The 14,587-nt window shown below is 38.7% G+C and overlaps 1 protein-coding gene across 1 annotated transcript in view; it reads left to right on the top strand.

The window, feature by feature from the left end:
• The first annotated feature begins 3,085 nt into the window (after positions 1-3,085).
• The window catches only part of LOC108669440, a 45,306-nt gene continuing 33,804 nt past the window's right edge, over positions 3,086-14,587 (top strand). The window contains exon 1 of the mRNA XM_018156767.2: positions 3,086-3,375. The gene's annotated coding sequence lies outside the window, so the exon portion shown is untranslated. The remainder of the gene's footprint in view (positions 3,376-14,587) is intronic.

Genomic DNA, 14,587 nt, shown 5'->3' on the forward strand with positions numbered 1-14,587 from the left:
AACTTTAATAATAACATTCCGGTTTCTCCATATGAAGCGCAATCGCCGGTCAAACGACCTTGACCTCCTGTTGGCCAGGAATTTAAAGCGAAGTCGATCCTTCATGGCGAAATGATATATCCTTACTGATATGATATATCCTTATATAATGAAATATCTTTATATATCGTTATTTTTTCCGTTTCCTAATATTTCATGCAAAAACAGTTCGATTTATTCCTCTCGGAAATGACTAGATGTATAAAATGTTCAGTTTATAACAATAAAGTTTAAAATATTTATGATCCGTTCCAGGATGCCTGAAAATTTTAAACTTCCGATAATTCGGCATCAAATGAAATGACCTGAATACACAAGCAAAATATGCTCAACTTTCGATAATCATGAAAACTTAGACGCAATAGGAAATTTTGCTGTGAACGCATTCACTAACACGAAAACTATGTATTCGAAACTACTCGAAAACTACCTGTTTAATCATGAATTATAATTTCTATTTTTTTAATTATTGAATATTTGACTGTTCATTAATAATAATCATGTTAAAAGTGTGATTGAATATATGACTGGTAATTAATAATAATCTTGTTAAATGTTTGATTGAATATTTGACTTTATCATCAATAATTTTGTTTAAAGTGTAATTGAATATATGACTGTTTATTAATAATCACTTTGTACAACGTGTGATTGAACATTTGACTGCAGTCAGACTTCGATGTCAGCATTGTGATTGCCTCGCGTGCGAAGGCCTGCTGATCTTCACCGGCTGTAATTGGGCCATTAAATTGGCTGTAATTGGGCCATTAAAACCGGTGTTGATATGGCGGGACGATTCCTTCCGGGTGTGTTGAGGAAGAACAGGGTTTTTATTCAACAATACAAGCTGGATACAACGCTTAATAATGTGCGGTATACATGCAAACCACAGCATAACTGCGCGTAGAATACGCAGTGAAAATTCACGCAGGACAATTATAAATTCAGGATAATGTATGAACTTCATGCGAATCTTGTTATATTGAGCGAGGGATGCATCGTATATGCAAATGTATGCAGGGTAATTTGATTATGCTGATTAAACAAATAAACATTTAATACTGAACGAAAGCTTTTTTGTTTTAGATTAACAGAGAAAAATCTCGGCTATTAACAACAACCTTCATAATCTCTGAGATGACTTTTGCTTGTGATAATTTCTAGAATTAAATATATGCAGGATAACCTTCTTGATGAAACACACTTAGGAATGAAGTTTTTGTCTATAATCAATTTCATGCAATATCGAAATATTCACACAATTACTCATTCTATTTGCATGTCAATAATTAATGTTATTTTGCCATCGCATTCGGCATTTATCAAAAATTTTAAAGGCGATCATCTCATGAATATAAGTTATTCACTCGGAAAAATAAGTGAGGCTCGGTCCAAATAACGATGCCCTCATTGCTGTTGTGTGAGTTATCCTAGCTCTAAAAAATATAACTCAGTACTCACTGTAGTGAGTGACAGAGAGCGCATTTTCTCGTCGACGAAAACTTGAGGTCACGGACGGACAGACAGACAGACGGACAGACAGACGGACATGGCGAGCACAATAGTGCATTTTTCCATAAAGGAGAAAATGCGCTAAAAACGGCGTAGCAATGCTACGTGCATGAAGTATATGTCACCATTTTGACAATATAACACATTTATTATTCTTATTGTCACGAATTGAGCCAACAAGCTGGCTCAATTCACCAAGTTTCTCACGGGACTCAGCCACCACAGCCACCACAGCCACCACAACCATCATCCATGGTGGATGAGGTGACGCTAAGGAGCCAGCAACATCGCCTAGCCATTCACCACGGTGGATAAGTCATGGTTAACAATGAACGTCATGACACAAAATCTCTTCTCTATAAAATATATTGTGCTAATAGAAAAATTGATATTAATGTGAGTTTGATCTCAATTATTTTTTAATAAGTTCACTTTTTCCACTTTTAATTGACACTTATACCAACAATTGCCAACATTTCGTCTCAGAAAATTGTTTCTTCGAGTGAAAATAATCGGAACGCTGATTAGTGTTCGGTTTAAAATACGTTACTAAATTACGTTACCTTCAATGAACTGGTATTGCATATGACTGCATGTCTTATCAAAATGTCTGACTGAATTATTCGAGTCGAGGTAGATGAAGTGACCGCACTTCTCTCTTCATTTTTGTTCACTATAATTATAAACACTTGGGAGGGGGCAGAAATGTTTTATTATTATAATAATAATTTTTGATTGTATGGTTATTAGTGCTTTCACTGACACTATTGTTTGCATTACTGTTATATTAATATCATTATTTTATATTCATGTTGAAATTGCTTATATTTTCTTATCCTACATTGTTCAAATTATACAATATTAATCGTTGCAAAGATAATTCAAAACGGCAACATTATCATAAATCGACATCATCTATGATCCGACTATACTGCATGCAGGTCTGCAGGTCGGTATTATAGACTCCACATTGTTAGGGTACAATGAGGCGTGAAAAATATATAAAATTATGAGCGTGAAATAATATTGGTTACTGGTCAGATCGATGCAACCAAATGCTCTATAAATCGAGAATAATTATCCATGGAGCATTCGTGTGAAATTGCTAGTTGTTGCTTGCTTTAAATTTCTTATAAGTATAGAAGTAAATGATTAAGAACAGTCGCAGGATAATTTTTTGATTACACAGAATAAATAGTTTTTTTAATTAGGATTTAATCGTTCTACGTTCCATCAGACCTCATTCATGGTTAAAATAAATCGTAGTTATTTTCTGGATTTGTGCGGGACATCGAGTAAGTTATGGGGCTACCTATCATTTCCTGAACCTCGAAAGGCTCACTGTTTTAAAAATGTGTTTATGCTTTATATTTCTACATACAAGCTCTAGGTCTAGGACTCTAGGGCAAGCATACATTGATATTTTGTTATATTACAAGCCGTAACACGATGGCTGACTGGCTGAACTGGCTGACTGACTGGCGACAGGGTATGAGAAGCCCCTTCGGTCGCAGTTTGCAACAGATGGAGTTTAGAAGTGGTCGAGTGCGTGTGTGTCGCTCTGTCTGGTGTCTCGCACAAGTGTCAATTTGCCGGTTGCGCTTCTTAAACATTTCGTAAACTTCTGAAAGTGATGTAAAGTACTGAATTTAGTAATGGAGGTTGTTACTCAAAGGTTTACTGTGATGTTCCTTATGATTGTTGACAATGAACTCTAAAGTTTTGTGAAAGTTCAGCCAGAGAAATACGTTTCCAGTTCCATCCATGCTGTACGGACTACAGACGACTTCCCACGCTGTGAACTTCCTTCCTCTGCATATACTGGTGAGGAATCTCTTCACATGTTTATCCTAAAACAGTTTGTAATTGACTGAATTCAATTGTAAAACTTGAAATTTGTTACAATTGAGTGTACTGGATACTGTTATATGCCTCTAAACTAGCTTGAAGAAATGGTCTAATACGATGATCGGTAGAATTTCAACTAGGATTCGAATTCCTGCGTGATGTCTGCGTGGCGTGAGTGTGTTGGGGACTGGGGTAGATGAGACAACTATACCAGATTTGAAGCAATGCAATTATGACTTTAGATTGTTTCCTCTAAAATTTGAAGTTGAGTAGCCGGTATGGCCCGGCAACTCGGAACCGACCAACCGAATCTCGAAAAGCTCGCGGTAGAACTAGTAGCTACCCATTTTCGATTATTACCGTACCGTACTGTCTTTGTACTAAGTGAACTTATTTACCCTAACTTTACACCCTAACTCATTTTTTATGTCTGTTTTTCCTTGAAAAGGGAACAAAAGTTTCCATCCTAACTACGTATTTATTCTTAAATATAAATTGTGGCAGTGTTGTACGAATTCTAGCAATGTGGACTTTATTTATGAACCTAATTATAAGTAATGCTTGCTCAAAATTTCATTGACCAACTAGGGATGTTAGATTTTCAGTTTCATAGGTCTTTCAGTTTAATAGGTAGGTCTTTCAGTTTCATAGGTCTTTCAGTTTAATAGGGATGTTAGGTTTTCAGTCTAGGTTTAATAGCAATGTTTCAACGAATAGCTAAACTTTAGCCAGCTGAGCAGAAAATGGAATTTCAAAGCCGGCCCCTAGAGGCGGCTGGTCCGGTTCCGGCCACTGCTATCGTTCTGATTAGTAATTTTGGATGTCGAGTCTCGAGACTAATCATGTACCGTATTCCTGTTATGATAGTTGCATTTTGTCCTTTATAGGTAATCGATGGTGTCACTGCAGCATATTCTATGACGAGGCAATGTTAAAAGAATTTTTAACATTTGTCCCGCCTCCTATAACTTATATATAAGTGAACGAGGAATTATTCCAGCAATTATCAGCTGTTCTTTCAAGTTTCGACCTCGGTTTTTTTTTTTTTTGAGGCTCATATGGACAGAGCTTCGTTGTGGTTACAAAAACTAAGTCACGTGATATTCATAACTTGACTTATTCGAAACTCAAGCGCTGCATAGAAATGATTTCTCCTGTTTTGAAAACCGTCACTAGTATTTTAAATTTAAGTAATGATTGAAGCCTTAATTTATTGAATGGAAAAATCTGTTCACCACAACCGCAAATGCCTAAGTATACGCGGTGATTTATTTTTCGAGTACGTTAATGCATAGTGGGAGTTGCTAAAACAATTTTTTCTGTAAAATCGCAATTTAATTATTCCTGTTTTAAACAACGACATGGCGACGCAATTTATTGCGTTATTTCCTAGTTATTGCGTTATTTCTTCGACTGGAAATAATCGCAACGCGTGATTAGTGTTTGGTTTAAAATACGTTACTAAATTACGTTACCCTTCAATGAACTGGTATTTAATATGACGGTAGATTAAGCGTATTTATATAATGTATTTATATGTACCGGTATGCAATAATATAAATATATCTAAACACGCCGTTCTGTTCCGTAAATATATAATATACCTGACCCCAACCGTTCATTTCTCGTTTAAAAATTTCAATCGCGGAAATGACTCGGGCGACCAAATATGGCAAATAATGCTTCTTGTTTCTGGTTCTTCGGATGCTATTAATTTTCTATACACTTCTTTTTGGTCTCGTAGACTTAAAGAGATTGTTTAGATTTCGACACTAATTAAATTTGAAAGAATAAACTATTTTGACCAATGAAAATCGAAAATTTAATTTTTAGCATAGATATTCACGACGCTCAACTCTCGAAAAATTTAATGCTGCTCAGGTACAAAATTTGTACCGGAGTTCAAAGTAACTAATGATATACCGTACTAAGTTCTAGAAACACTAAGTTCACAAAAATGCAGGAGGCTGTGATGCAATCAACATGAAATACACCACAAATATGTATTTATTGTGATGCAATTAACGCGAAAGTCTCCACTAGAATGCAGGCGGTACGATGCAAGTACCGTACCACCACCAAAAACACAACTAGAAATTCTAATAGTCATTCTAATAGTCATTCTAATAGGTAGTCATTCTAATAGTCATTCCAATAGTCATTCTAATAGTCATTCCAATAGTCATTCTAATAGTCATTCTAATAGTCATTCTAATACTAATTTAGACTGCATGTGTTCAGGCGCGAACAGCACTGGATACGCCCCGGCCATGTGGTCTATTTCTTGGACCCAGGCATAGGCTGTACGTCTCTGCTGTAGGTCGCTCGGTAGGCCTACGCGGCCTCCCATTGTTTGTCGGCGATTCCTCCAGAGGCTTTGAAGGAACCGACTTGAGTGCAGGGATCCTTCTCGATAACGAGTTTCATGACCCAGCCAAACTTAGTCGGGTTTTTATGTACACGTAATACTGAAGAGAGGATTAGGATTGCTGTTTTAGCGCATTTTCTCATTTGTGGAAAGAAGACGCTGTTGTGCTCGTCATGTCTGTCTGTCTGTCCGTGACTTCACGCTTTCGTCGACGAGGAAATGCGCTCTCTGTCATTCACTGCAGTGAGTACGGAGTTATATTTTTTCAGCTAGTCCTGTTAATGCATCCCAAATTCCCAATGGTTGGTATAGAAAATCGAGCTTGTCTGAAGCCCCAATTGGTTAAACGCTGGCCTGTTTACAGGTGTTTTTTTTTGTAATTAGCATGAAAATTAATTCAATAAATGTTGTGTTTCTAGAATAAATGTGTATAATTAACTTGAGCTGTCCAAGAATAATGTAAACCTGCCAAGGATAATGTAAATGTACCTGTTTACCGTCGAGGGCGATGTCTGAATAGGAGCCTGAACCCTATATAAGGCAAGAGAATATGTGAACATTTTGTGTACATGTTTTTGTATGTCAGTTTATTTGTCGAATATGTTCAGGGAGCAAGAAGCATCTTACTCCCAAAGTTTCGCGAGGGACTTGGAAAACATTTCTGCTTTTTATTGACAATTAGGAATGTGAGTTAAGAAGTAGTCAGCTATTTTAATTGATTTTCAACAAAAGCTATTGATCTAGTCAGTGCTCCCTATCAGAGAACAGGTCAGTGCTCCTTTACTTTACAGTAAATGCTTTTCATTTGAGTCCATGGCAGACGCCGCATGAACAGGATTTATTACTTTCATTATATATTTTATGTTCTAATCACCAAAAATGTAATTAAAACGAATTCTCCAATCGAATTATTCCAAGCTTTTCTTATAAAATTACAGAATGAGAAAACCATTCACGAAACGCACAAGAAATACATTTTATAATTGTTTGTTGGTTTTTCTATTATTATTATTATAATTGTAATTGGGTTTTCTATTTTACTCCTAATTTTGTAGTTATTATATCAACTTATTTAGGGTTTGCTACATACTACATCCTGCTTCCAATACACGTGTCGGATTGCTCTATTGAGTGCTTAGATGTAATTGACGTGCATTGTGTCCGTGCTATAGATTGTTCGCTGCTACCTGGCAACAATCGTGTGCTAATTCACGACCTGATGGTTAGTTGACACGTAATTATCTAATGGAATTGAACGTTAATTTGTAATTGATGTCCTGGCATTGGACACGCCACCTTCGTAATGACAGACCACCATAATTGTACTTACATTTCTAATTCCGGCCTATACCTATCAGTGGGGAGGCCTATACCTATCAATGGGGAGGCCTATACCTATCAGTGGGGAGGCCTATACCTATCAGTGAGGAACTATACCTATCAGTGAGGAACTGTACCTATCAGTAGGAAACTATACCTGTCAGTGGGAACTATACCTATCAGTGGGGAACTATACCTATCAGTGGGGAACTATATCTATCAGTGAGGAATTTCACATCAGACCCTGTCACCGAGACGAAAATTAACGAGCCGCTGTCGCTGCAGCTTACTTTTGTAGATTTGTTTACTTTATAGAAGTATATCTTTGAATAATTTCTTATTTGTTTATTTGTATGTACAATAAATGCTGAATTTTATTCTAAAGACACTTGGTAGGATGACCGATTATATAGAATATATAGTAAATTTATATATTATATTGTATTAAATTATATTATATTATTCTCTATTATATTACCTATATCATATTATATAATGTTATATGTATATTATATTTTATATTCATTGCACCGAATATATTACGGTATATCATATAAATACTTCGCGTTGATCATTTACTATAGTCTGTCGGTGATTCTTCGATCGGATAAGAATTTTTGTGACAACGTAAGCTTTAGTTGGTTACTTTATCTCGTAAATATACGGATATGGGCGAATTAGATCCCTTTAATCATTTTTGAATTGTAACGTGAACGTCCAATGTTTGTTACTAGAAGCCAGTCTATTCATTGCACCAGTGATCGAGCTGACATCACTAAAGAATTAATTGCATGCGTATGGGTGAAATTAACTCATCAATTCCACCATTGATGTACAGAATTAATCATTATGGGTCGATTCAACCACCGTATACCTCACCAGTGACAGGGAACGGTAATTACACTTACGACTTACCTATACGTATAGTATGGCATACGGTGCGATCACTTCACGCTCGTCGATTGTTCTGATAATTGACTATAGGGAACATCCGCTTGTATTCTTTAGAAGCAATGCCTGCTTTTCAACGCCACAAACATGCCTGACATTGACTTATAATTACAAGTAGTGTCTTTTACGCCGAGCTGCAAATGTTGCTTCTTGATGAGCAAGGTTGACGTATACATTAACTTGAAAGTTGCAGCTTCATTTTCAATTTTTATTTATATATAATTCGGATTTAAGATGACCTGTCAATTTATCTCGAAAATTTACCATCACAAGCTATGAAGTAAAAATTTTGAAATTATTTTACGTTACAAATTTCTAATAACTTGAAGTTTTTGTGAACGTGTGAGCAACGCGTAATTCAAAACGTGCTTGATGTAAGCGAGGCTCCGTTACATGTAACCGCTTATAACGGCTTATGAATCTTTTGCATCCGAGTAAGGGGGGGGGGAATTGCATACTTAAACAAATAAGGCTGGGGCTTTCATTACTACCGTCAGAGCAAACGCTAATACTGTTATTACGAACGCTAATACTGTTATTACGAACGCTAATACTGTTAATACGAACGCTAATACTGTTAATACGAACGCTANTATAGGTACCGTACTAAAACTAATAAGGCTTGGGCTTACATTACTATCGTCAGAGCGAACGCTAATACTGTTAATACAAACGATAGTACTGTTATTACGAATGCTAGTACTGTTGAGGCTAACGCTGATACACTCAGGACTAGAGCTGGTACCATCAGGATTAATGCTGATACCATTAAGGTGAATGCTGATACCGTTAGTGTGAATGCTGATACCATTTTGATTAATGCTGATACATCAGGATTAATGCTGATGGGGTGAATGTTAATACCGTCAGGACTAACGCATTGCCGTCACGAAATTAAGATACAAATAACGCAAGGTTCAACGCTAGTAACTCGCTAGTTAAGGCTGATAAAGCAATGGCAAACTTTAATGATGCAGTTGACGCAAATAGCGCAATGTTTTATGCTAATAATGCAAGGCATAACTCTACTAACGTAAGTTTTGACAGTTGCAACGCAAGTTTCAGCGCTAGTAATGCAAGAGCAAAAACGCTGTTTCACTCCGGTATGTTCACCGTTGTCTTTGTAGTTACCGTTATTACGTTGACGTGGAGTGAATGTATGAATTATTGTTCACCATAATAAAACTTCTATAACCATGGCTAAATTTTTTTGAAAATTATAATCATTAACCCATAATATAGGTTATGAAATGATCATAAATTTCTCTTGTAATTGCTGCATGCTGTTATATTCCTAGCCACGACACATTCGTGCTGACGCAGCTGATAGCTCCCCTGTGCTAAAAAACCTGACGTTATTCGTGCACGCTAATTTTTAACGCGAAGTTCTTGCTATCTTATAGAAAATGTTGAGTAAATTGCTCCTACGATGCACGGTATTACTGCTATCGTGAATATATAGATCGCCGTTACATTCACTTGTGTAGACTCAAGGCAGGAATAACTTGTGTCCTTTGCATGTTTACACGAGGCGTTAAATGCTTGCATGAGATAAATTCTTTACGTAATAGCTGTCACACTCTGGATAAAATTTTTTATTTAAAATAGCGAAGTAATCCTTGCTTATGTGTTGCCAGAGACTAAATAAACCCAGTTTTGCATGGCCAAGGGGCCTAAAATGATGCGTCCACTCTCTACCTCATCCTATGGATTTAAAAAGATGTAGTAGTAATAATCATTAATTTTTCTGATGAAATTCATTCATTTTTCATTCAGCATGCTGATGTTTTCTACAATATTACATTATACGAAGATCTTTGGTCATCTTTTTCATCTGGCATTTCAGTGAAGATGATCTTAATATAATGGCTAATTTTCTGGCCATCGAAGGAAGGTCAAGGTCATGGCTGGTGAGACCTTCGTGATCTTTGATTTGTTTTCTACGTGACACTTTCGTGTTTGTGTCTGAAAAGTCGTGGAATTTTTCACGATAGTTTCTCAAGCATACGTTCTTAATAAATAATATGTTGAAGAAATGTGGCTAAATTACCGTTGATAGCAGATGTACAGCCATAAATTTGATCTCTAATAACAAAATAGGTTTTCAATTTACTGACCAGCGCTCAAATTTACTTATTAATTATCGTCCTAATTACTGTAAGTAAGGAATACATAAATAAGTTGGATGTCGTAAGTTAAGATTTGAAGACGCTCCGAGATAAATTCATTCGCGCCCAGCAACTGTGGTTTTGCCCAGACTTGAATGTCACTGCAGAATGTCCAATTCCGTATTGATTTAGCGTATTATAAATAGTGTGGAACAATATTTTAGCTTATGCATTTTTTTGTATATGGACGAGCGCCAGAATGACTTTTATGCGAGCGGCTTAAATACGTTACGAAAGAAACTTCCAAGTTCCCCGCGTCTTTAATAAGTTACGTAGTAAACTTCATCAACTCCAGCCCGCACTAAATCACGCCACTTACTCAAATAATAAACACACGATAATCAATTATCTCAAGAGCTACAGCTCCCTATAATGTAGTATAAACTGTCCATATTTTACCTAGGGTTGACCTTGAATGTTGGGATACATGGTCGGGAAGCGATGTCCGGTGGCTGTGACCGGGCATTTATCGATCTTTTTTTCGATGCTGCCGCGTTTGCCGCCACAATTTGAAGGGAGGAAGAAGTTCTGGTGGCAGATGGCGAGCGGCCGGCAGATCAGGCTGCTGTCGCGTGCTGGTCTTGTTTCTGTGTCATGGGTGCGTGTGTCATGGGTGCGTGTGTCATGGGTGCGTGTGTCATGGGTGCGTGTGTCATGGGTGCGTGTGTTGAATAATATTTCTGTTGCTTGTGTACTTCCATAGTCGTGAATTGTTTAAGGACTTTGAGTCATTCTGTGTATGCACGTAGCAAGTCATTTCGTGTATGCACGTAGCAAGTCATTTCGTGTATGCACGTAGCAAGTCATCTCGTGCATGCATGTAGCAAGTCATCTCGTGCATGCATGTAGCAAGTCATCTCGTGCATGCACGTAGCAAGTCATCTCGTGCATGCATGTAGCAAGTCATCTCGTGCATGCATGTAGCAAGTCATCTCGTGCATGCATGTAGCAAGTCATCTCGTGCATGCATGTAGCAAGTCAAGCGTGTGTCATGGGTGCGTGTGTCATGGGTGCGTGTGTCATGGGTGCGTGTGTCATGGGTGCGTGTGTCATGGGTGCGTGTGTCATGGGTGCGTGCATGCATGCAGCAAGTCATATTGAATATTTGTATATTTGCATTCATATACAAATATTCATATTTAATATTTGCATTGCAATAATTTGTATCGTTTGTTTATATTAAGTCGAATCGTTTATGTGTGAATGAAGTCATATCGTGCAAGTGCGAATTAAGTTGTATTGTGTATGCATGCATGCAATCATACGTTGTATTCGTGACACTACAACAATCTCTTGTTCGTGTGTTCATTGCCTGCGCGCAGTGTCAACTTATTTCTCTACTTGACACCTGGCTTGTAACTTCAGTCTCAACGAATTTGTACAGCGAAATAAGGACCAAAATACTTGCGAACAAATAATCTATATCGTTATATATTAAAATATTATTTGCGAATAAATAATATGCAAGTATTTGAAGGCATCAGACAAGACCACGGTTGACATTAGACCACAGAGGCTGATCCGAAACGAACGTTTCGCTTATGGATTCGCATTGCATTCAACAAAGAATTTACCTGTTGTTCGAGGGTAAGATACGGGTTTGATTTAATATGATGCAAATGCGGGCTATTGCCTTAGGTATAAGCATGACTGTCGTTTGTTGATTAAATATTATGACATTCTCACGATCCTTAATTGACTGTCACTTCTTACACAGAATTCTGATTGATGTTATGAAACCACGAATCACTGGTGTATCTCAAATATCAGTGTTTTTATATGTAGCCGTTAAAATGCACACTTGATTTTGCATAGGAACTTGGAAATTAGAAACGAACAGCGGAGTCTGTTCTGTACAGCAGCAGAGTCTGTTACTGTAGAGCAGCAAAGTCTGTTACTGTAGAGCAGCAAAGTCTGTTACTGTAGAGCAGCAAAGTCTGTTACTGTAGAGCAGCAGAACGACAGTAGCAGCAAAGTCTGTTACTGTAGAGCAGCGGAGTCTGTTACTGTAGAGCAGCGGAGTCTGTTCTGTAGAGCAGCGGAGTCTGTTACTGTAGAGCAGTAAAGTCTGTTACTGTAGAGCAGCAGAATCTGTTACTGTAGAGCAGCAGAACGACAGTTACAGTTACTGTAACAGACTACAGTAACAGTTACTGTAGAGCAGTAAAGTCAGTTACTGTAGAACAGCAAAGCCTGTTACTGTAGAGCAGTAAAGTCAGTTACTGTAGAGCGTGTAGCGCAATTATGGCGCGGGCACCGACATGGTGCGGTCGTTGCACTTCCTCTCGCAGCTTCCTGTGCACCGTCCGTCCCTCTCGTGCTGTTCCTGTCTTTTTAATTTGCTCTCGCTTCGGTCACTCGTTTCATCCGCATTCTTCCTGTCCTTGCATGTCCATGGGTATTTTTGTGCCCTCAATACATCAGTAATTTGCTTCCCCTGGTAATTCTTTTTTCGTAACGTGATGAGGTAAACGTGCACTTCAGGAGCGGAAAGATAGTTGGAAACTGCCTTACAAAATTCACAACGGTGTATGTTTCGTCTTGATTTGTATCTTAATTTCTCCATTGTTTGCCTTTTGTCATACATTTGAAGTATTTTCTACGAATTCTAGTTGAACGCCTTGGGCCATACTTTCAAAACTCGCTAAGTGAACGTAAGTACTTCGCTCTATTTTCTTGTCTGTGATTGGCAAATTTTGCTTGAAAGGCCGTCAATGATTAGCTGATGAATTTAGATCTCTTAACTTTTTTTGAAAGTATAGGCCCTGGTTTCTAGCAGAGACACTTTTTTTCTATCTTAAGCCGTTGGTTTTCAAGGTGTCATGGAGCCCCAGCTACACGGTCTAAATAACACGTAGCTGGACCGTGTTACTTGCACGGCGGTGCCTTCTAAGTGTCGTGATCTCTGCACGATTCTTTTCTCTTTTTGATGGCATCGAAGAAGAAAACGTCTTAGCTGTTCACCCGCATAGTCGGTCCCCTCACCTCTCTCTCTCCCCTCCCCTCACCTCTCTCTTTCCTCTCCCCTCCCCCAAGCTTGTGAGAAGAGACAGATTTCATCACAATATACTTTATTTTCAAGTACTTTTTGGTGGCGTCTAAGAAGAAAACGTCTTAGCTGTTCACCCGCACGGTCGGTCCTCTCACCTCTTTCCTCTCCCTTCACCTCTCTCTTTCCTCTCCCCTAACCTCTCTCTCTCTCTCCCCTCCCCCATAGCTTGTGAGAAGTGACAGATTTCATCGCAATTTACTTCATTTTCAACTACTTTTTGGTGGCGTCTAAGAAGAAAACGTCTTAGCTGTTCACCCACACGGTCGGTCTCCCTCTCTCTCTCTCCTCTCCCTTCACCTATCTCTTTCCTCTCCTCTCACCTCTCTCTCCCCTCCCCCAAGCTTGTGAGAAGAGACAGATTTCATCGCAATTTGGTTCTTGCTGCGTTCTGCGTCCTTGCGTTTGCGGTTGTGCGCTTACCGGCTTGGCGTGCGTTGATTGCCGTGCGCTCGTAGGTGCGTGCGTGCGTGCGTTCGGTCGTACGTAGTGCACACTTACGGTTGCAGGTGCGAACTCTTCGTGTGTAGTAGGAGTGTAGGTTTACGAAAACCCGCAATTGATTCTCACACAATTTACTAGACCAGCCCTCACACGCTTTATTTTATGGTAATTGGTCACAGACTTTCTGAATTAATTTTTTACTAATTAATAAATTACTACATTTGAATTGGAAAACCCCAAAGTCTTCTGATCTAAACAAATACTCGCGGCATTACGTAAACTATCTATAATAATCTCAATGCGACGATTTTCGGCCATGCAGGTTTTGTTTATTGAAGCGTTTCTTTCACTTTTTGTGACGCATAGAAATCTTGTTGGCAAAAAATATCATAGCCTGTTTTGACCGCATTAAATAAGCATTTTTTCAAATGGTCCGTTGACGTCCATGCAAAAACATTTCTGGCGTGACGGAACTGGAACAGAGAACGTCGGCTTGTTGCCGCATGAAGTTCTGAATTATTTTATCTCGCGTGCAGCGTTCCTTACAGTCACGTGCCTCGCAATCTCATACCCGTTCCCTGCAATCTCTCGTACGCGTGCCCTGCAATCTCTCGTACGCGTGCCCTGCAATCTCTCGTACGCGTGCCCTGCAATCTCTCNTAGGGAGCTGGAACTGCCAAGGCTCATGGAGTTGTGGTGGTGGATGTCATCCATAGGGAGCTGGAACTGCCAAGGCTCATGGAGTTGTGGTGGTGGATGTCATCCATAGGGAGCTGGAACTGCCAAGGCTCATGGAGTTGTGGTGGTGGATGTCATCCATAGGGAGCTGGAACTGCCAAGGCTCATGGAGTTGTGGTGGTGGATGTCATCCATAGGGAGCTGGAACTG

Source organism: Hyalella azteca, unplaced genomic scaffold, assembly GCF_000764305.2.
Source record: "Hyalella azteca isolate HAZT.00-mixed unplaced genomic scaffold, Hazt_2.0.2 contig13989, whole genome shotgun sequence".
Classification (NCBI taxonomy): Eukaryota; Metazoa; Arthropoda; class Malacostraca; order Amphipoda; family Hyalellidae; genus Hyalella; species Hyalella azteca.